Genomic DNA, 25,383 nt, shown 5'->3' on the forward strand with positions numbered 1-25,383 from the left:
ACTAATATCAATTTTGAGTGACTCGTAATAATTGATATGCGCGCTGAGATTAATTATGTCGGCGGTCCCATGACTAAATAGTTTTATTAATTATTTATTAATCTATTTAGTCATGGGTGGTCCTGCGGCTTCGTCGTCACGAGAAAAGTAACGTATAACAATTTAGAGTAACTCGCAATAGAACCGCGTGCGTGTTGAGATTAATTATGTCGGCGGTCCAACTTCATTGAAGTCACGAGAAAAGTAACGTATAACAAATTCGAGTAACTCGCAATAGAACGGTGTGTACGTTGAGAATAATTATGTCGTTGGACCCTTCGACCATATAAGCTAGTAGACGCGCCTTATCTTATGCTTGTATAGGCACAATATTATGTAGCCACTAGCCATCATGTTTAATGATATGACGTCACGTTTGGGCAAAACAATTTCGAGTTATTATTAATTTGTTTATTTGTTGTTCACTCGTTGACAGGCTCACGGCTTCTGCCGTTTGGAACACATTTTTTACTGTTGTATTGTATGTCCCGAGTGTGTCCCTTGTTGTCGAAAATTATTTTTCACATTCTAGCTTTCATAGTTTTAAACTGCTTTCTTTGAAACTTGAAAGTATTGTGCTTTGAAAAAAAATGTAACTTATTTTTAACTAAGTTAAGTTACTTTTATTTTCTAAGTAACTTGTAACTGTTGCAAGTTAAAAAAAAATAGAGGTAACTTTTAACTTTAAACTTAACTTACTTTTTTCTTTATTAACTTATCTTAACGAATTAAAAAAATAGTTAGCTTGCCCAGCCTTGCTATTTTATGATTTCAAGTGTATACACTGAGAGTTTACAATGAGGTAACAGTACATATACTAGTTCTAAATATATCATTTTGGTAAATTTAATTTAATAATTATATTTTAATTAATAAATAACTTGTAAAATAGGAGAAAAACCGAGATACACAGATAGATAGATAAATAGTAATTAGTGTTATAGTAAGGGAATAAGAAATTAAGAATTAAAATTTGTAAGTAAGCCATTAATCAATCATATTTTATTGGGATAGCTAGAATACTATCTATAGTCCGGCCGCCGGCCGGTGTTATCGCCCAAACGTGACGTCATACGCTACCTGATGTCAGGTCCGTGTCTGTGTCTCGTGTGTACGAGTATATAATATAGCAATGTTATCTTAGTGGCGAGATTCTTTTCAGACATAATTAGCCGGCTACAAAGTGTCTCGTCTGAAAGCGCCCTTACCGTATGCAGTGTCTATTAGCTTATATGGTCGAAGGTTGGACCGCCTTCGTCGTCGTCATCACGAGAAAAGTAACATACAACAATTTCGAGTTACTCGTAATAAGTTGATGTGCTTTGAGTTTAATTATGTCGGTGGTCCGACGTCGTCGTCGTCACGAGAAAAAGTAACGTATAACAAACTCGAGTAATAATAATAATAACTTCGAGTAACTCGCAATCGAACGGCGTGCGTGTTGAGATTAATAATGTCGGTGGTCCAACTTCGTTGTCGTCACGAGAAAAGTAACGATGTTGTATAATGCATAATATACAAAATATATTATAATTAAATCTATAAACCAGGTTAAGTAAAACAATCATAATATGTAACAGGAAATATTAACAATAACAATTAGTATAATTTTGAGAATAGTCAGTAAGTATAATCTAACTAGGTCAAACTTAATATCGATATTACCGATAGTGTTTCGATTGTAAAATTTATATTTAAGGAATATGTGAAGACAGAAAACGGGTCAGTTGGCGAGAGTTGTGTGACTCGATTATCACTGACCAGAGCCAGGTGGCGATCGTGTGACTCGCCACTGGACGTCAAAGTGTTTAATAAAAGTGCTTATAATTAATTTGTTCGTTTATTTGTGTACGTCGGTGATCGGCGTATATGACAAAGTGGCGCCCAACTCGTGGCTCGTGATTCTACGACCTGTGTGTGTGTGTGTGTGTGTGTGTGTACAGTACACACGGATTTTTGAATTTACGTGAATTTATGCGTGATTTAGTACCTCAACGTTTCCACAGCTTGTGGAATCTATATAACTAGACGATATTTTTGACTCAACATTTATGTGTGTGTTCACTAAATTTTGCTTTTTTCATGTTTTGGTACCTCAAGACTCAAGTAACTCGAGTAACTCGCAATAGAACGGCATGAGTATTGAGATTAATAATGTCGGCAGTCCAACTTCGTTGTCGTCACTAGAAAAGTAACGTATAACAATTTCGAGTTACTCGTAATAAGTTTATGTGTGCGCTGAGTTCAGTTATGTCATCGGTCCGACGTCTTTATGGTTATCACGAAAAGTAACGCGTATAACAAGTTAGAATAACTCGTAAAGTCGTAATAGTATACGGTGTGCGCTTTAAGATCCATTATGTCAGCAGGTCCAACGGTCATCGTCGTCAAGTGAAAACTACCATATCAATTTCGAGTTACTCGTAATTAGTTGATGTGCGTGCTGATTATTACTATGTCATCGGTCCGATTTCGTCATGGTTTTCTCGAGAAGAAACATAAAACAAGTTAGAGTTACTCGTAATAGTACGGCGTGCGCGCTGAGTTTAATTATATCGGCGGTCCGACGTCTTCTATATGTCACGAGAAATGTAACGTATAACAAATTCGAGTAACTCGTCGCGTGACGATGACGACGAAGCCAAGAAGCATTGCCGACATAATTAATAACATTGCGCACGCCATATTATTGGGTGTAACGCGAATATATTATACGTTACTTTTCGCGGGACGTTGACGACGTCAGACCGCTTATATTAAGTTATGCATTAATTCGGTATAGTTATCTCATTTCATTATTGCCCGATGCCCTGCAATGAACAGATTGTATACAAGGGCATCGTTGATATAAAAGTAGTATTGCAATATATACCTATGGATTTCTCTTATTGATTTAGTACAATATAATCCATGGCCATTGTCAAAGTCGTTGCGGAGGACGCAGTCTATTAAAGATTCTAACATTTCAATTAGATAGCAAAGTAGACATGAACGAAAAACATCCTGCTTTCCGTTTAATTTTTTTTTTTCATAAATCACATTTTTTTTAGACTTCAATTCAGCAGTATCTTATGCGTTTCCATTTCAGCGTCGGAGTGCATACACGTCGAGGACTCTAACAAAGCCCAAAATAATTGATATTTAAGGTAAGTTTGTTTTAATACCAATTCTTTTGCGGCTTAATATTATGAAAGAATTGAGGTACACATTCGTACACTTTTACAATGGTGATGTTTGCAAATAGTTCTTCACCTATGCATTTGAAACTAAAAACTACAATAGGTACTTTAAACATACTTTATATTGTGACTTTTTCAAATATAATAAAATATTCTCATGAACCCAAAAAGTCAGACTTATTATAGGTAATATTTGTTTTAAATACAATATAAAAAAAAAAGTTACTCATTATAACTATCATGGCCTTATGTTTAATAATATTATGCTACCTATGGCTTTGCAAATAAATAAATAATAAGTCTAATTTATTATATAAATTAATCACCATCTTTATAGTTTTTTATTAGTATTTGTTATAAGTATTATGAATTTCAGATATTTTTAAGTTTTTATAAAAATGATAGTTTTGCTTAGCGCGATAAAATTAAATATTTTTTATTTGTAAGATTCCAGGCTTTTCAATAAATGCAAATTTCATATTATGTAATGTATGTTTGATAATTTTATTTTTATTTAAAACTATAATTTCTTGATAATTTGCTTGCCCATAAGTTGTTTAAATTGTTGTAAAAACAAATTATCAGGGAATTATTTTTTAACTTTAATTAATTTAATATCTCTCTATAAAACCATTTGACCGATAGTATTTTTATTAATGTTGTTATAAAAATCTTTACTATGACACCTTGTTCTAGTTATAATGTCATCTAATTCTAATTTTAGACCTTTCTTATGATGTTCCTGAGCTATTATTTTCATTCCAGTCCTTGTCTTTATCATCTAAATCTGTAAACAGAATACAAACTGTGTTATAACATAAAGTTCATATAAACACGAGATCAACATAAAATTATTATTCATTATTAGAGTAAGTTATTTTATCACACTAAGTTTCCATTGGCACCTACTAGCTCAATGAAATTTTGTGAACTTTCATTTGATTTGTTTGAATGTGTTATGTGTGGTTTTCAATGGTAAATCGTCTGAAAAAATATTATAATAATATAGCTTGTAAAAAATTGCAACTGTGTAGCTGCTAAGTACCTACTTACTGTTCTCATATTCGTGTACTTATCACTGAAGGTGTAGTATTTAACCATCCAATATTACTTTATTTGTAATATTAAATTCTGCATTTTTAATAGCTGTTAATATTTTCATAGAACAATAACACAATTAAATTAAAATTTATGGTTGATAAGGTTTTGTACATTAGAAATTATCAGAAAATGATTAATAGAATGAATTACATTCGGTATTTATTATGGTATACCTATAATATTATTTAAAATATATACAATAAGCCAACAACTGGCATAGATTAATATATTATTACCTATTTATACATCATATTGCTTAAAAGTTAAACCATTTAAAATTAAATTAAATTTTTACAGATTTATAGGTAAACAATTTTATAATTATTTTATATATTTCTTTTTTTTATTGAGCATATTCACATCGACAACAAAGGCTATTAGTTACACTTATTTAGGTGTCCGAGTTCTAGTAGTTAACTTGTTGTGGTTAGTGAACTATAGTGAAGAAATAATAAGATCTTCAATAAAATATTTAAAACATAAATTAATACATTATAATTAGGAAGGAAAGATAAAAATTAAACATTAATCGGATTCTTTTAGTTTTAGATATTATAATACCTGTAATGCATAAAAGAAGCATGATCGTAATCAATAATCAAACAAAAATAGGCTAAGAATAATAATATATTATATTATTATAATTTAAATTTAAAATTACAAATATTTTTTGGTCACTTTCAATTATTTAAATGAACATTATTCATAAACGTGAACCTCCTTGGTAATAGAAGTTTTATTGAAATATTACCTAAATGGTAATTTGTTCCAAATCCAACGTTAGAAGTCAGGAATTTAGAATAAAATATATTTTATTTTGATAAATTATGTATATTATAGATATTTATAGTTATTTTTAACCTTTATTCTTTATCTCATATCTAATATCATAGGTACTTATTAAGTTATTACATTGTAGGTACACTTATAAAGCCCTATAACCTAAAGGCTAAAATAATTTATCACTGAGTGGTGAACTAAGTGGTTATGAAAAATATATTATAACTTAGTTATCATACATATAATAAATATCTATTAAAATAGTGTATCTACCTAATACATACACACAGGAGTTATTATTTTCTTCAAAATTGTACAGTTATTATTTATTATGAAGTTGCGTAAGGTTAGGTAAATAACTAAACTCTAATTTATTGCAATCGAATTTTTATTCATTTTCTAACACTCAATTTTTCAAAAATTAATATAGAATAATAATTATAATATTCATGAATTCTTTAAATTTGAATGTAATGATAGGTATCATTGTATACGAAAAACGATTCTGAACGGAGATGATTTGTCAGTCTAGGATATGTTATATTTAAATATTTTCATATATTCTGTTTTGAAACAAATATTTTATTTTTCAATTAAGACGAATTTTGCATAAGTCATGGTTAATCAATTTTTCCAAAAACATTGCATGTAGTTATCGTAATTCAAAATACCTTATATTATCATAGATATACAATATACCTGGTTTGAGGATAAATCGTTATCATTACGCGATTTCATAAAAATTTAAATCTCAAACGCTCAAAACATTTTTCCTAACTTATGGAAAACTTAGTGTTAAATTTTATAACCTTAGATATAAATACAAACAATATTATGCATTTTGAAGTTTTGAACTACAAAATAATTTGCAAATATTCATGGTTTTGACGAATTTTTGATAATATTTGAAATTCAAATGCTAATAAAAATTCAATTGAATTTCCGGAAGACATTTTTTTTGGTGATAAAGATTGACAAATTTGTAAGGAATCTTGTATTAAATTTTAAAATCTTAGATTTAAAAAAAAATTTTTATGAATATCTAGCTTAAAACAATTTGCGAATTTTCGTGATTTTTACGTATTTTTTCAAAATTCAAAATTTGAATGCTTAGAAAAAAAATTGTGACAATGAATTGATTTTATTTTTCAACTGCTATTGTAACAATATGTTAAGAGCCTTGTATTAAATTTTCAAGATTTTTTTACCCAAAAAATAAATTTTTATCGATATTAATTTAAAAAAAACTAATAATGATCGAAAATTGCATATACCTATGAATAGTTCAACTTATGTCAAACATTTTTGAAAATTTCGTGGTGGATAAAATATATTTATATAAACATTCGGTGATAATTTCATGTATCAACGATCATTTATTTTAAAGATACATCAATAATCAAAATCGATTTTTTCGATAACTGATTGTGCGTAAAATTTCCCGTTTTTCCCTTAATTTTTAGTTTGTTTAACCCGATTATTTAGAAAAATATTAAGAATACTTTTGACCACCAAAGTACCAACTAGATTCACTTTCTGATCGAATACGGTACTGAAGTCAAAAATTGAAGCACTTTTACTGCCCCAAAACGTGATGACAGACACAAAAAAAATAATATATTCATGGTTTTGACGAATTTTTGACAATATTTTAACTTCAAATGCTAATAAAAAAAAATTGTGCCTAGGTATTCTTATAATATTTTAATCACTATAAGAATAACCTATGAGAAAATTTTTATTAAAATTTCAATTATTTTGATTGGGCCGAAAAAATATTATCGACACATTCAGTCTCTAAAATTTCAGTTGTCTATAAATAACTCAATTGAAAATTCAAATGTATATAGTTATCACTTACATAAACATTTGGTGAAAATTCCAAGTATTTACGGTGATTAGTTTTTGAATTACAACCAAATAAAAAAATCTATCTGGTCGAAAACTGGTTTTGCGTAGAAATTCCCGTTTTTCCGTCCCTTTTTTTTTGTTTTGGTCGATTTTTTTTGGAAAATGTTTACTTTTGACCTCTATAATGCACCAAAGATATTCACTTTTACATCAGAAACCACTCCCAAAGTTTGAAATTGAAGCATTATTTCGACTAGTTATGCTGTACAGACGCAAAAAAAACACACACATCATTGTAAAATCAATACATTCATCACTTCGTTCAGAATCTAAAATGAATAGGTCAGAAAATATTGTTGAATATTTTATTGAAATTTCAGAGATGGTATTCGTCAGTGAAGATTTGTCAACTAAATATCATATTCGTTGTGAAGCCTGTGTGAAATGTATTAACAATGTTTCGAAGATGAAGTTTTATAGTAGATTGGGTAAGTAACTTTCTATTTTTCAGTAGGTTTATTTTTATTTTATTAATTTATTAATTGATCAGGGGATAGATTACTTGCAATTTTTAAATTATTTGTTTCTAACCACTGGTATAACACTATTCAAGTTATCAATAAAATCGTGATAAAAATTAGGAAATTGGTCAGGTATAATATTTAAAAATTTTTTTTTTTTAATAATTTCCTCAATGATATTTAAATATTTTCACAAATTATCAGGTACGATGACCTGTAGGTACTATAGGGACTGGGAGGGAGTGGGGGAGAGGTAAGGATTAAGAGAGGGGAGAGAGAGAGAAAGAGAGAGATAGTGAGAAGTAGCGTAGAGTGATGGTAGAGAAGCAGAAGAAAAATCGAGAGAAAAAGGGTGAGAAAGAAAAGGAGGGATAGTAAGAGAGATAGGTAGTGTGAGGTAAGGTTAGATTAGGTTAGGGTTAGGGAAGGTAGGTACTATAGTGACTTGTGAAGAGAGGGCGAGAGAAGGATAGTGTGAGAGGGAGTGAGAGAGGTAGAGAGAATGAAGGATAAGGAGATAAAGGAATGAGAGGGTGAAAGTGTGAGAAAAACAGGTAGAGGGGAATATAAGACGAATTAGTGTGAGAGAGATAGGTCTAGGGGATGGTGAGAAAGGATGAGAGGGAGGTAGTGTCAGAGGGAGATGATAAGGTTAGGTGGGGGAACAGAACAAAAAGAGAGAGAGAATTGTGAGAGGTTGTGAGAGACAGTGAGATAGGTGAAGGGGAGGGTGTGATTGGGATAGGAAGAAAGAGGGGTAGTGGTAGAGAGAGAGGATTAGGTAAGGTGGGGGGAAGGGGAATAGTTAGGTAGAATATTTATGTTAACAATTCTGAATATGTAGGAAAGGATCTTAAATTGCAAAGGTCACTCGACCCTTTGAGTGATACTACCAGGTTAGGTAAGGTTTACAACCTTCGACTATAGGATAGAATAAAAAGAGAAGGTTGGTTAGGCCGATTAAGAGGATGTCAGTGGAATTTTTTTTCTCCAACTCATGCGCAATATATCAAATTTTTTGTTAACCTAACCAACCATAGTGAACTTAATATTTGCTATGTTGTGCGTGGGTCGGAGAGAAAAAAAAGAAATGCGCTGACATCCTCTTAAGTGTTATCAAGTCAAAAAAGCTCTTGATTGTTGATTGTTTACATTATTATAAATGTTGTAAAAAGTATGACTTTGTCATTACATATTTTGTTAAGATATAACATCAATCAAATGAATATTATCTTTAAAATAACAAATTTTATTTTTATATACAAATCTACAATTTCATTAAACATATTATAGTTAATAGTCTTATTATGAAAATTATTGTAATGCTCAATAAAAAAAGTATTAGAGTTGTGGCTTGATAAGTAAAAATTTTTATATATTATAATTTCTCATTCTTAAAATATTCATTTTAGGACTTCAATTTCAAAACAAAATATTTGTATACTTTTGTTTAATATGACAAAATTGTACTATGATAGTGATTAAAAAAATAAACTTGAAAGTAGGCGCTTGATTGGAAGTAAAAGTTATAATTAATAACTGTAGAGCTAGGACTTTTATGTACTTACTAAAAATTCATTAAATATACGCAGTAATATATGCCAAAAAAAAATTACATTTTTTTATTACACTATGAAAATTCCTTAATTAAATATTTTATGCATTTATCATATGTTCATATATTACCGTGTGTCCCATAAAACAGGGTAGGTACACTTTATCACTCATTACCCTTTAATTATACCCTGTAATCAATCATAAATTCCTATATGACTTAAAATTCTTCTAACTCATATATTTTAGTGGTATCCATACAACTTGGTTTTGTTGTTTTTGTGATTGGCGTAGACTTCTACTTTTTGTTTCCAATGAGTATTTTTTTTTTTTGAATATATTGTTATGTTGTTTATTCATGAGACATTGTGTTAGATTAATAAAATGTCTTGCTAATATTTTGATACTCCAATCAAAAGTTTGGTATAGTAGGGATATGTTAAGTCCTGTGTTTAGTATGATGATTTTTCATTGAATGATTTTTATTTTAGTTTTATCAAGGCATTTTGTTGTGATTGAATGTTGAAATGTCTTCTTTAAATTTATTATCTTTAGTTTTATTTTTTTTAAATTCATTTTCATGCTGTATATGCGAGATAAATTGAGTAAGATTTGTGAAGATGCCTTTTAATATTTGTATATGTAGTTATTGTTGTCTATATTTATGATGAAGTTAGCATCTAGCGTTTCCTGGCATAATTATTTATCGCCCTTCCTTGTATAAGGATTTCATGATTATGATCTGGAATCTGAATGGATAATCCATTTAATTTCTTGTAGCTTACATTTATTTATTTTTATAAATGAACAATTTTTATTTTTATTTTATTGTTTTTGAACATTGATTTGTAATTAGGTTATTAGTATTATTTTTAGGTACCTATAGTCTTGTAGAAATCTGTAAATTATGACATTTTAATTGGTTATTATGTTAAATTTGTATTTTTGTTGTATGGTTAATTTGTAATAATATGATTTTATTCTTCTAACATGAATGATGTTTTCAGTTAGTTTATCATCAATGATTAATTTTACTTTATAATTTAATTCTGATATTTATTTATTATTTTTAAATTATTTAAAATTTTATTTTTTCCTTTTTATATACTGGGAACGGGTGGGAACTGTTTAGCACAATACTGCCACCCGAACTTATATTGTTTATTCACCGTAAAAAATAACAACATGCATAAAACATAACAGCTATACATACGCGGGGGCCTCTAACCACCCTAGGTCTTCGGCCTTCAGCCCACAAATTCAGTCACCAATTCACCATACTAATCGCGCCTGCCAGGCCCGCCTGCATTCTCCTTACGCCCGAGAATCGCCTCCACCATTCTTCCAAACGCCAACCTATGATGTTTTCAGTTAGTTTATTATCAAAGATTAATTTTACTTTATAATTTAATTCTGATATTTACTTATTATTTTTAAATTATTTTAAATTTTTAACGCTTTTTAACCACATTTAGAGGTAGGGTGACTGATTCTCCACTTTAACCCATGTGTATAACTTAATATAAGTAGTTCATACTAAAATATGTACTATGTAACTATTACAAAACTATTTAACTATTACCAAATACTATGACTACCAAATGGCAAATGCTATTACAATTTACAATATAACATTTATGATAATGATTAAATAAAAGAATATTATACTATTTATAGTTTATCCTTTATCCTTTATAATAATTCGTTGTAATTCTTAAAATTCTTTATCTTATTAATTATTATGTAATAACACGGAACAATAAAAAAGAAAAAGAAGTGACCGAATCACCATAGATATTTTAATATCTATGCGAATCACTAAATCAGTCTAGTTAACCTCTAAATATAAACGATTTTATACGTTCCAGTCCTTCCAGAGTCCAGACCATAAAACATTATAATCAGTCAATTTGACCGAGTCAAAGTGTACTGAGAACCAAAAGATCTAAAAATCATATGACTGAATGACTGAATCATTTAGATATTAGATTCGGTCGCAATTCGGTCACTAAACTGGTTTAGTTCGCGACCGACCCACCTCAACCACTAAGCGCCTAGGGTTCCGTCGCCGGCTTCGCACGCGGTTCACGCGGTGTAACAGGTAAAGCCGGTGATCTCACCCATTTATAGTTTGAGAATAGGTTGAGGTCGTTTCGGCCCCAATGTCCTCTAATCATTCGCTTTACCGTATGAGACATCCTCCGTGTTACGAGCGGGTTGTTACCGCGCCGTACATCGCGGAGTCCCACCGGCGTCCGTACACCCGCGAACGGGCGGGACACATCGGCGCCAGCTATCCTGAGGGAAACTTCGGATGGAACCAGCTACTAGATGGTTCGATTAGTCTTTCGCCCCTATACCCAGCTCAGACGATCGATTTGCACGTCAGAATCGCTGCGGACCTCCATCAAGGTTTCCCCTGACTTCATACTGGCCAGGCATAGTTCACCATCTTTCGGGCACCAACGTGTGCGCTAAAAGTTAGCCCCCGGACGGCCGAAGCCGACCTGGTGGAGACACCCCCGGACTGCGGACCAGCGCGACTTTGAACGCCGGTGGGTTCGGTCGCTAGGCCATCGTCCGCAACCGTAAACGGTTCACTTTCATTGCGCCAAACGTCTCACCATACTAATCGCGCCTGCCTGGCCCGCTCTGCGTTCTTCTTCCGCTCAAGAATCGCCTCCATCATTCTGCCAAACGTCAACCTCTGTTCCTCCGCTATCGCCTCGATGCGTCGCATCCTGAATGCATCATCTGGGAGGAGCTCCTGCTCCGGCCCCAGGATGATATCTGGCACATCATTGGGTTGTAGTGGCCGGCCGACGCATTGCTCCATCTCCCGTCTGTCTTCTGCTCAGAATGGACAGTTAAATAAGGTGTGCTCCACAGTGTCTTCCGGCTCTTCACAGTGCATACAGTTGGGGTCAGCTGCCCTTCCCCTCTTCCACAGATAGTGCTGGCAGCATCCTTGACCCGTCAATGCCTGGGCCATGTGAAATGTCATGGCTTCAAGTCTTGACTGATACACCCACCTTCTAATGTCTGGAATTATCCTCCTCGTCCACGCTGCCTTTGTCGTGTGGTCCCAAATCACCTGCCATTCGCGCGGTGTTGTCTCACGCTCCTGCCTCCTTATGACCGCCACTGTCGTGGTTTTTCAACGGCCCCAGTCGTCCCGGTTCTTTTCCTCTTGGCCGACTTTACTTCTTTCGAAGTCGAGGCTTCCGATTCCGACACGAGATCGACAATTGCCGGACCCTCTTTCGTCTTCTTCTTTTTACTTTTCTTCGACTTCATTTTCGGCTTATTTACTTCTTTTCTAGCGCCACTAGATCCGTTGGTGGCATTCGCGCTAGGGATGCGATAGGCCCTTATCACCCTCAGGGCGGCTGTCCTCTGGGGCCGGATCAGATTTGCCGTAGGTCTTGCGGTTTTAGACACTTTGGTGGCCCACACCGGAGCCGCGTACAAAAGTTGGCTCTCGACCACCGAGGAGAGGAGCCTCCGCTTCCACTGACACGGGCCCTTTACGTTCGGCGGTATCCTCGCCAGGGACACTGTCAAGCGGGAGGCCCTCTCAGCTACGGTCTTGATGTGGGGCGTGAAGGTCAGCCTCTGGTCCAATATGACGCCGAGGTACCTCAGTTTCTTGGCTAGTTCGATGTGGTGTCCGCCAACCACGAGGCGAGGAGGGACAAACGCTCGCCATTTGGTAAGAAGCACCGCCTCGCTCTTGTGGTGCGCGAGCTCAAGGCCACTGCTGGATATCCACGCATCGATAGCCTCCAGGGTGGGATTGACGACGTCCTCGTGTAGTTGGCCCGTCCTAGCCACTCCGACCACAGTCACCTGGATTAAAGCTTACTATTCCGTGACTTTTGTTTAATTTGTGCCCTTTTTTACTATTTTTGGAATTTCATTCCTTATTTCGTTTAGTTCCTTTAATAATCTTTATATTTTGTAAGGCATGCTTTTTCTGGTATTAGTATAATATCTATTGGAAAATAAGGTTCAAAATCATGCATTAGGAAAAAAAAATACTATAATTGGTATAATATGGTGTGCATTGTTGATAATATAATATGTTATTTATTATGACAAATTGTCGTGATTTTCTTAATATGTTTTTATTTATATTTTATTAGAGTTTATTAATCGCTTTTGTTTAAAAATGCAAAATTGATCATTAGAATTTGATGGATTTATGTCGTACATTCGTACCTAATTAAGTGATTTGTCGATTCCAATGTTTATCGTTTGTAATTATGTTATTGTATTATAGCCCGTCTGAAACTCTGATTTCTTTACCATTTTTTTTGTGATATATCAAAGGTGAAATCTTATAGTTCGATATTATTTTTGAAAAAGAAAAATTTGTTTAATACTATTGAACAATTCATTTTGCCCATGATTATGAACACTTATGTTAAGTAAACTTTGTTGTTTGTTTCAGTTATTTGATCATTGTTGTTATCTCTGGACATTTATTTTTTTATCATTATTTTTTTTTCTTTTGTATTTAAATCAGAATTATTTGTTAAAAGTGGGCTATGAATTATATTCCCGATAATCTGCTATGGATTATGTTTTATTTATTATTAGTCATCGTTTGGACTATAATCTTAATTTTATTTGAATCTAAACATCTTTGTGTTTAATTCTTTTATAAAAAATGTTTTAATCTTCTTTAGATTATATTTTATCTATTATACATTTATAAGTCATTATTTGGACTATATATTTTAATTTCATTTGAATCTAAACATCTCTGTGTTTACCTAATTCTTTTATAAAAATGTATAACTCTTCTTTGGATTATATTTTATTTATTATTATTCAACGCTTTGACTATAATTTTAATTGTATTTGTTATTATATTAATATATTTATTTGATCATTATTTATTATTAGTCATCATTTGGGCTATAATATAGTTATAATATATTTTTATTTTATTTGAATCTAAATATCTCTGTGTTTAATTCTTTAATAAAATATGTTTTAATCTTCGTTGGATTATATTTTATTTATTATAAATTTATAAGTCATTATTTGGACTCAATATTTTAATTTTATTTGAATCTAAACATCTCTTTGTTTAATTCTTTTATAAAAATATATTAATCTTCTTTGGATTATATTTTATTTATTATTAGTCATCGTTTGGACTATTTATTTTAATTTTATTTGAATCTAAATTCTAAAAATCTCTATGTTTAATTCTTTTATAAAACATGTGTTAATCTTCTTTGGATTATATTTTATTTATTATTATTCAACGCTTTGACTATAATTTTAATTTTATTTGTTATTACCTATATTAATATATTTATTTGATCTTTATTTATTATTAGTCATCATTTGGACTATAATATAGTTATAATATTTTTTTATTTTATTTAAATCTCAACATCTCTGTGTTTAATTCTTTTATAAAAAATGTATAATTAATCTTCTTTAGATTATATTTTATTTATTATAAATTTATAAGTCATTATTTGGACTCTATATTTTAATTTTATTTGAATCTAAACATCTCTTTGTTTAATTCTTTTATAAAAATATATTAATCTTCATTGGATTATATTTTATTTATTATTAGTCATCGTTTGGACTATTTATTTTAATTTTATTTGAATCTAAATTCTAAAAATCTCTATGTTTAATTCTTTTATAAAAAATGTGTTAATCTTCTTTGGATTATATTTTATTTATTATTATTCAACGCTTTGACTATAATTTTAATTTTATTTGTTATTATATTAATATATTTATTTGATCTTTATTTATTATTAGTCATCATTTAGACTATAATATAGTTATAATATTTTTTTATTTTATTTAAATCTCAACATCTCTGTTTTTAATTCTTTTATAAAAAATGTGTTAAACATTTCTGGATTTTATTTTATTCATTATTAGTCATCATTTGGACTATAATTTTAATTTTATTTGAATCCTAACAACTCTGTGTTTAATTCTTCGTTTAAAATATTCTTTTTAAAAATAATCTGATCAGGGTTATTTTAGTGAAATGTATATGTTTATTTAAATATTTTATGAATAAGAGTCACTTTTTTTGGACGCTAATTTGTGATGAATTAAATCCTTACATTTTAATAATATGTTAATTGGTATTCTATAGTTTGCTATTTTAATTGATAATGATCAAAAAGGTTTTGAATGTCGGCTTTCTTTATCCTGCCTTTTATTATTAATTAAAGCATATATGTATTATGATTGAATAGGAATGTGAGTATAGATATATAAAATTTAGTTAATTTATGTTACACCTGAGTCTGTGTTTCTTTATTAATTTGCCATTAATGATAATTTTAAGTTGTATGAATATATATATTATATATGTTAATATAATTTCTTGCCTGTTCATAAGTGAATAAATTGGTTAAATTTTTTATTTAAATCTTATAAAAATCATAGTTATAATTAATTAGTATAACGATGTTGATTACAAATTGTGTCATTTTATTAAATAGTTTTTTAGTTAATATAAGTATAATTGATTAAATATTTTTTTGTAGATGATTTAAATGGTGATTATTTATATTTTGTTTATACTTCTTAGTTTTTTGGTTTGGTCTCCAGTAAATTTGGTTTTTTTTAAAGTGTATAATGGCATTATTTATTTTGTAAATTATTGAAAATTAAATTTTTTTTTGTAGCCCGACATACTAGGTTGGTATGATCAGATGAACCCTTCCTTGTATGAGAATTTCATGATATCCAAAAATGATATTTATAATAGGTATTTCCATTTAAAAAGAATGAAGAAATACATGACTTAAAAGAATTTTAAGTGATATAGGAATTTATGATTGATGCCTAGTTTGATATCCAACAAGCAGAATTGAAAGATATTTACTGGTTAATGAGCAATAAAGTGTACCCTGTTATTTGAGACACATGATATTATATTGTATATATTTAAAAAAAAAAATTAAAAAGCTAGTAAAAATTTCGTTTTTCTTTCATATTTAATATAATTATATTTTGATCCATAAAAATATTTACCTAAGTGCTTGATTTTCGATAAACTATCAAAAGATGCACTAAAAACATTTAGAATTTTATCACATAAGTTTTTAAATATGCCTTGTACTACTACTAGCCTAGAAATAAGCATAGGTACAATAAAGCTTACAAAAAAGAAAAAATATATAAAATGCATAAAAAGTCTTTGCTCTAGAAAACATAAAATGTTTTAAAATAAAAATTTGTAATAGTAATTTGTCCAGATAAAAGAAAAACAACTTTTGAAGGTTATTAAGAGTTAAAAGAATTTCATTATGAAATGGAAAGCAACTTATATTACTAGTTTTTTAAAATTAATCCAAATCTCTAATACTGGAAAGAAGAAATAAGATCTAGTGATACCTAGTTAATTTTTCTGAGACATACAATCATTATTAAATTATTATTTAAGTTGAGTGTTGGAATCTATACTAGTGTTAATCGTACCTATACTTTTTCGACTAGTCTAATGGAATTTTTAAATTTAATATTTTAGAAAAAAAAAAAAATTTGTTGTTCACGAATGTATTTATTACCTAGGTATTTAATATTTTAAGTGACATACGTGTTGTTATTATTATTAGCTTAAAAAAAAAAACATTCTTGAACTTGATGAAAAATAGACTTACAAGTACTAATTATCTAATATAATAGATATGGTTTCTATATGTTAAAAAAATAAATTTTGGACCTAAAGGTCAACACATCGACTGTCGTTGCTAGCTCCCGGATGGGCAACCACCTGGGTTCTTAGTGACGAATTCTTGTCTTATTTACATGTGTTTAAAACCAAACAGTAAAATCAGGTTATGCAGTTGATATCTTGATGACAAAAAAATTGCCTCTGGCCTGTCATGTGCACTGCACACTAGTCGTGTACTGTATTTTGGGGTATGGTGTGGCGCGGTGGTTTGCCGTGGTCAAACATCGCCTGGCGTCACTAGCTTCTGGATGGGTGACCACCTGGGTTCTTAGTGACGAATCCTTACCCCATAAGCTCACGTGCTTATAAACAAACACACGCAATATGGATGTATAATTGCCAAAGGATTTGTTTAAAAAAAAAAAAACGTAAATTATGTAATAATAAAAATAATAAGAAACCAATTGTACATTGCTTAAGTCTATATGAGATATTATACTTCATACTATAACATATTAACAATAATAATTAACAATAAGTATGTAATTTGAGATATTTTAGATGATTAAATATTTTTCTGGACAATTGATCTTTGTCACAAAAAATGTACAGACACAGTGATGTAAAGATTACCAATCACACAGCAAAATGTTATGTTGAAATAATAAATAATAATATTTTATTGTAGAAAAGATTGTGTAAACATTTTTTAGATCGTTTCATTTAAAAAATATTCAAAATCGTAATAATTCAATTTCTGATGTCTAGGGTCATTTTTATTAGGCACCATATAAAAATAAAAATAAAATTACCATTACGGTAACACCCGACGTTTTTGGCCAAGAAAAGCATGGTTACTATAAATTTAGAATGTTGGAAGGGGAAATAATTTATATATTACACAATTATTGTAATAATATTACAAAAGTTGTTTTGCTTTAATGTGGATGTCGCACTCTCGTTCTCTTCAACAGGACTTTTGTAAGTCGAAGACAATACAAACACAAAAATCTTTAATAATTATTAGTTATTATTTGTACAATTTACATCCAATCATACTTGCGAGTTTAGATGACAATTTTTGATTAGGACTTGATAGTATGTACTATGGATGTGTTAACAACAGTTCCCCTCACGTATACTCATTCATGTACTCATCGCGGCCAGACACTCGTGGTCATATAAATATGTGCTTAAAGTTATGTACACCAAAAAAATGGGCATGGCTCTATCCATAATATATTATCTAAGAAGCAGTTGCACCGAAGTCCTAAAAATCTAGTAGGGAGAAAAATATTTCAAGATGCTCAACATCTTAATAATAAGAGCTATTTCTAAGAGGTTAACAATCAAGAGAACAACTTGATAAGTAAACACTTATATCGGAAATCAACTAAGGATCTTTTTATTCAAAGTGTCCTAGTTAACCATTCGTTTGTCACGCGTTACCCAAATAGCATTTATTTTTCTACGATCATTTAGATTGTTACTTATTAACCCAGTGTCGTAGTCAGCCTTCCCGAGGGGTATTGGGTGTATAGTACTGTATACACTCCGCCTCCCCAAATCCTAACCCTGGCTACGGCACTGCCTTCCCCGCGGACATGCAGATGGTTAATTAAGTCATTAGGAGGTTTGTTAAGGTAAGGTACCTATAGAGAATGGTAAGTTGAGCTCAAGTGATGATAGATGACTATCATCACTGGTCGTGACCTTTGCATAGATCTTTTCTTACTAACTAACAAGGTATTTGGAATTGTCAACATAACAATGAAAAATATTTAAAAATTAACGAGGAAAATATTAATACTACATTTATAGTAAAATATAATATTATACTTATATATATGTGAATTATACATACTTTTTTTTAGCTTTTATAATGAAAACTTAATACTTAAAATATTATATAAACTTGATTACTATTGTCATAATTTGGATCACGGTTTTAAAGCCAAACGAGTATTAGTGTTATACCAGTATTTCATATGAACTAATGTCAATCACAATAAATAATGCGTCCTCTGATCATAATTTGTTCAATAAACTATAAAAAATCTAGTTTATTTTTGTGTACACAATTTATAAACTTTATTAGCAACATGTTACTAAAAAAACATATTTCTATCATGATTTAATTATCATACATATTTTATTTCATTAATTTCTCTTGAGAATACATAGTGCAGTCTTCATTGTGTATTCCAAGACCATAAATTTATCCAAATTTCTTTTTTGATTCTTAAAAATCATTTGCCTGCGGGCGCCAATACCCCCCTTCCAATTTTATTTCTAAAATTTAGCTCAAGTTTATTTTTGTGTACAAAATTTTTAAACTTTTTAACCACTTGCCACTATAAAATATAATTTTATCATGTGTTAGTTAAACTTTATTTATTTTTCTTTAGAATACATAGTGCAGTCTTCATTGTGTATTCAAAGACTATCATTTTTTCCAAATTTCTATTTTGATTCATAAAAATCATTTGCCTGCAGGCGCCAATACCCCTCTTCCATTTTTATTTTCAAAATATAGCTCTAATTTATTTTTGTGTACACAATTTATAAACTTTATTAGCAACATGTTACTAAAAAAACATATTTCTATCATGATTTAATTATCCTTCATATTATATTTCATCATTTATCCTTGTGAATATATAGTGCAGTCTTCATTGTGTATTCCAAGACTATCATTTTTTCCAAATTTCTATTTTGATTCTTAAAAATCATTTGCCTGCGGCCGCAAATACCCCCCTTCCATTTTATTTTCAAAATGTAGCTCTAGTTTATTTTTGTGGACACAATTTTCAAACTTTTTAACCACTTTCAACTAAAAAATATAATTTTGTCATAAGTTAGTTATCCTTTATTTATTTTTATTAGAATACATAGTGCAGTCTTCATTGTGTATTCCAAGACCATAAACTTATCAAAATTTCTTTTTTGATTCTTAAAAACCATTTGCCTGCGGGCACCAATACCCCCTTTCCATTTTTATATTAAAAATATAGCTTTAATTTATTTTTGTGTACACAATTTTTAAACTTTATTAGCAACTTGCCACTAAAAAACATAATTTCATCATGAGTTAGTTATCCTTTATTTATCTTTCTTGAGAATACATAGTGCAGTCTTCAGTTTGTATATTAAGACCATAAAATTATCCGAATTTCTTTTTTGATTCTTAAAAACCATTTGCCTGTGGGCAACAATACCCCCTTTCCATTTTTATTTTCAAAATATAGCTTTAATTTATTTTTCTGCACACAATTTTTAACTTTATTACCCACATTCTGCTAAAAAAACATAATTTTATCATGTGTTAGTTATCCTTTATTTATTTTTCTTGAGAATACTTAGTGCAGTCTTCATTGTGTATTCCAAGACCATAAATTTTTCCAAATTTCTTTTTTGTTCCTTAAAAATCATTTGCCTGCGGGCGCCAATACCCCCCTTCCAATTTTATTTTTAAAATATAGCTCAAGTTTATTTCTGTGTACATAATTATTATACTTTTTAACCACTTGTAACTAAAAAACACAATTATATCATGATTTAATTATCCTTCATATCATATTTCATCAATTATTCTTGCGAATATATAGTGCAGTCTTCATTGTGTATTCCAAGACTATCATTTTTTCCAAATTCCTTTTTTGTTCCTTAAAAATCATTTGCCTGCGGGCGCCAATACCCCCCTTCCAATTTTATTTTTAAAATATAGCTCAAGTTTATTTTTGTGTACACAATTTTTAAACTTTATTAGCAACTTGCCACTAAAAAACATAATTTCATCATGTGTTAGTTATCCTTTATTTATTTTTCTTGAGAATACTTAGTGCAGTCTTCATTGTGTATTCCAAGACTATCATTTTTTCCAAATTCCTTTTTTGTTCCTTAAAAATCATTTGCCTGCGGGCGCCAATACCCCCCTTCCAATTTTATTTTTAAAATATAGCTCAAGTTTATTTTTGTGTACACAATTTTTAAACTTTATTAGCAACTTGCCACTAAAAAACATAATTTCATCATGTGTTAGTTATCCTTTATTTATTTTTCTTGAGAATACTTAGTGCAGTCTTCATTGTGTATTCCAAGACCATAAATTTTTCCAAATTTCTTTTTTGTTCCTTAAAAATCATTTGCCTGCGGGCGCCAATACCCCCCTTCCAATTTTATTTTTAAAATATAGCTCAAGTTTATTTTTGTGTACACAATTTTTAAACTTTATTAGCAACTTGCCACTAAAAAACATAATTTCATCATGTGTTAGTTATCCTTTATTTATTTTTCTTGAGAATACTTAGTGCAGTCTTCATTGTGTATTCCAAGACCATAAATTTTTCCAAATTTCTTTTTTGTTCCTTAAAAATCATTTGCCTGCGGGCGCCAATACCCCCCTTCCAATTTTATTTTTAAAATATAGCTCAAGTTTATTTTTGTGTACAAAATTTTTAAACATTTTAACCACTTGCCACTATAAAATATACTTTTATCATGTGTTAGTTATCCTTTTTTTATTTTTCTTGAGAATACATAGTGCAGTCTTCATTTTGTATTTTAAGACCATAAACTTATCCAAATTTCTTTTTTGATTCTTAAAAACCATTTGCTGCGGGCGCCAATACCCCCTTTCCATTTTTATTTTCAAAATGTAGCTTTAATTTATATGTGTGTACACAATTTTTAAACTTTATTACCCACATTTCGCTAAAAAAACATAACTTTATCATGAGTTAGTTATCCTTCATATTTTATTCCATTAATTTTTCTTGAGAATACATCGTGCAGTCGTCATTGTGTTTGTTAATACCATAAACTTATCAAAATTTCTTTTTTGATTCTTAAAAACCATTTGCCTGCGGGCGCCAATACCCCCTTTCCATTTTTATTTTCAAAATATAGCTTTAATTTATATTTGTGTACACAATTTTTAAACTTTATTAGCAACTTGCCACTAAAAAACATAATTTTATCATGAGTTTGTTATCCTTTATTTATTTTTCTTGAGAATACATAGTGCAGTCTTCATTTTGTATTTTAAGACCATAAACTTATCCAATTTTCTTTTTTGATTCTTAAAAACCATTTGCCTGTGGGCAACAATACCCCCTTTCAATTTTTATTTTCAAAATATAGCTTTAATTTATTTTTCTTCACACAATTTTTAACTTTGTTACCCACATTCTGCTAAAAAAACATAATTTTATCATGAGTTAGTTATCCTTTATTTATTTTTCTTGAGAATACATAGTGCAGTCCTCGTTTTGTATTTTAAGACCATAAACTTATCAAAATTTCTTTTTTGATTCTTAAAAACCATTTGCCTGCGGGCGCGAATACCCCCTTTCTATTTTTATTTTCAAAATATAGCTTTAATTTATTTTTGTGTACACAATTTTTAAACTTTATTAGCAACTTGCCACTAAAAAACATAATTTCATCATGTGTTAGTTATCCTTTATTTATTTTTCTTGAGAATACTTAGTGCAGTCTTCATTGTGTATTCCAAGACCATAAATTTTTCCAAATTTCTTTTTTGTTCCTTAAAAATCATTTGCCTGCGGGCGCCAATACCCCCCTTCCAATTTTATTTTTAAAATATAGCTCAAGTTTATTTCTGTGTACATAATTTTTATACTTTTTAAACACTTGTAACTAAAAAACACAATTATATCATGATTTAATTATCCTTCATATCATATTTCATCAATTATTCTTGCGAATATATACTGCAGTCTTCATTGTGTATTCCAAGACTATCATTTTTTCCAAATTCCTTTTTTGTTCCTTAAAAATCATTTGCCTACGGGCGCCAATACCCCCTTTCTATTTTCATTTTCAAAATATAGCTTTAATTTTTTTTTGTGTACTCAATTTTTAAACTTTATTAGCCACATGCAACTAAAAAATATAATTTCATCATGAGTTAGTTATCCTTTATTTATTTTTCTTGAGAATACATAGTGCAGTCTTCAGTTTGTATATTAAGACCATAAACTTATCCAAATTTCTTTTTTGATCCTTAAAAATCATTTTCCTGCGGGCGCCAATACCCCCTTTCCATTTTTATTTTTAAAATATAGCTCAAGTTTATTTTTGTGTAAAAAATTTTTAAACATTTTAACCACTTGCCACTATAAAATATAATTTTATCATGTTTTAGTTATCCTTAATTTATTTTTCTTGAGAGTACATAGTGCAGTCTTCATTTTGTATTTTAAGACCATAAACTTATCCAAATTTCTTTTTTGATTCTTAAAAACCATTTGCCTGCGGGCGCCAATACCCCCTTTCCATTTTTATTTTCAAAATGTAGCTTTAATTTATATTTGTGTACACAATTTTTAAACTTTATTACCCACATTCCGCTAAAAAAATATAATTTTATCATGAGTTAGTTATCCTTCATATTTTATTCCATTAATTTTTCTTGAGAATACTTAGTGCAGTCTTCATTGTGTATTCCAAGACCATACATTTTTCCAAATTTCTTTTTTGTTCCTTAAAAATCATTTGCCTGCGGGCGCCAATACCCCCCTTCCAATTTTATTTTTAAAATATAGCTCAAGTTTATTTCTGTGTACATAATTTTTATACTTTTTAACCACTTGTAACTAAAAAACACAATTATATCATGATTTAATTATCCTTCATATCATATTTCATCAATTATTCTTGCGAATATATAGTGCAGTCTTCATTGTGTATTCCAAGACTATCATTTTTTCCAAATTCCTTTTTTGTTCCTTAAAAATCATTTGCCTGCGGGCGCCAATACCCCCCTTCCAATTTTATTTTTAAAATATAGCTCAAGTTTATTTTTGTGTACACAATTTTTAAACTTTATTAGCAACTTGCCACTAAAAAACATAATTTCATCATGTGTTAGTTATCCTTTATTTATTTTTCTTGAGAATACTTAGTGCAGTCTTCATTGTGTATTCCAAGACCATAAATTTTTCCAAATTTCTTTTTTGTTCCTTAAAAATCATTTGCCTGCGGGCGCCAATACCCCCCTTCCAATTTTATTTTTAAAATATAGCTCAAGTTTATTTTTGTGTACACAATTTTTAAACTTTATTAGCAACTTGCCACTAAAAAACATAATTTCATCATGTGTTAGTTATCCTTTATTTATTTTTCTTGAGAATACTTAGTGCAGTCTTCATTGTGTATTCCAAGACCATAAATTTTTCCAAATTTCTTTTTTGATTCTTAAAAACCATTTGCCTGCGGGCGCCAATACCCCCTTTCCATTTTTATTTTCAAAATGTAGCTTTAATTTATATTTGTGTACACAATTTTTAAACTTTATTACCCACATTCCGCTAAAAAAACATAATTTTATCATGAGTTAGTTATCCATTAGGAGTAAATTAAATAATAAACGCGAATTTTTTGTACATTACTTTTCGCGTGATCATGACGACGTCCTACCGCTTACATGATCATTAATCACAGTACGCACGCCGAACTAAATAGTGCGTGTAACGAGAATTTGTTGTACGTTACTGCAGTTTGTGTGTCCATAACAACATCCGACCGCTGACATAATCAGTCACGCCTCGCACGCCGAACTATTGAGAGTAACACCAATTTGTAATAGGTTACATATTATCGCGTGACCATGATGATATCGAACCACTGATAATCGAAACCAGGTGGTTTGTGCGAATTTTCGTAGGCAAAAACAGTGTCGATGGAACAGAGTCAAACTAACTACCACTGGGATACTATTGCAAGTAACACGAATTTGTTGTAGGTTACATATACCTAGTGTGACCATAACAGCGTCCGACCGCTGACACTATCAATCACATCGTGTACGCCGAACTATTATTTACAAGTTCTAGTAACTCGCAATCCCAACAAAAATACTACGCGAAAATCTGTGTAAAAAAACGCTCAGTATAAAAAAAATCCACCTCAAAAAGTTGTGATATCATTTTATAGCTATGTATTTAAACTATATAGGAATAGATATATTATTATAATTTATGTTAAAATTCATTGCTTATAAATTGAACTAAGCTGGTGACTTTAAAATTATAACATTTAATTAGTAATTTATAACAATTAATTTATGTAACACTTAATTAGTATCACTCATTTTCAAAGATATCATGTATACTCAATACGAAATGAATTCTCATGAGTTTTAAATAAAGTCACCAGCTAAGTTCAATTTATAAGCAATGCATTTTAACATAAATTATAATAATATATCTATTCCTATATAGTTTAAATACATAGCTATAAAATGATATCACAACTTTTTGAGGGGGATTTTTTTTATACTGAACGTTTTTATACACGGAGTTTGGCGTAGTGTTTTTGTTGGGATATCACTAATTTTTTTTATGTTATTATTATTATTATTAAATATTATAATGTCATATATGTATTATTATATATCAAACATCTAAGTTTTTAATTATTTTTTTCCATTAATATAATGTAAATATCTTCCCCCCCTCCCCCCGAGGCCACCGTTCATACTTTATTTGATTATTATGTTACTATATAAATGATTATTTTCTTTTAACCATATAAGAGCATTATATATTTTGTTTACATCTACTAAGCTCTCCCATATTTTTTTTTTAGTCGACGGAACGCTACGAACTAAAATAAATAATTCATTATTTAAGATCGTATCGTCAGAATTTGGTAATTT

The 25,383-nt window shown here is 29.8% G+C and overlaps 1 long non-coding RNA gene across 4 annotated transcripts in view; it reads left to right on the forward strand.

Moving 5' to 3' along the window:
- Positions 1-1,224: 1,224 nt before the first annotated feature.
- LOC149054906 (uncharacterized) overlaps positions 1,225-25,383 on the forward strand; it is a 56,176-nt gene continuing 32,017 nt past the window's right edge. For 2 of the 4 annotated variants that reach the window (XR_016192026.1, XR_016192027.1), the window contains exons 1-3: positions 1,225-2,546; positions 3,090-3,185; positions 7,331-7,438. This is a non-coding gene — a long non-coding RNA (uncharacterized LOC149054906). Of the gene's footprint in view, positions 2,547-3,089; positions 3,186-7,330; positions 7,439-13,478; positions 13,589-24,312; positions 24,660-25,383 lie in introns of those variants that run through there. The other 2 variants (XR_016192028.1, XR_016192029.1) reach the window with 2 other exon arrangements.

Source organism: Diuraphis noxia, unplaced genomic scaffold, assembly GCF_037042655.1.
Source record: "Diuraphis noxia isolate RWA-SAM2 unplaced genomic scaffold, SU_Dnox_SAM2 contig0005, whole genome shotgun sequence".
Classification (NCBI taxonomy): Eukaryota; Metazoa; Arthropoda; class Insecta; order Hemiptera; family Aphididae; genus Diuraphis; species Diuraphis noxia.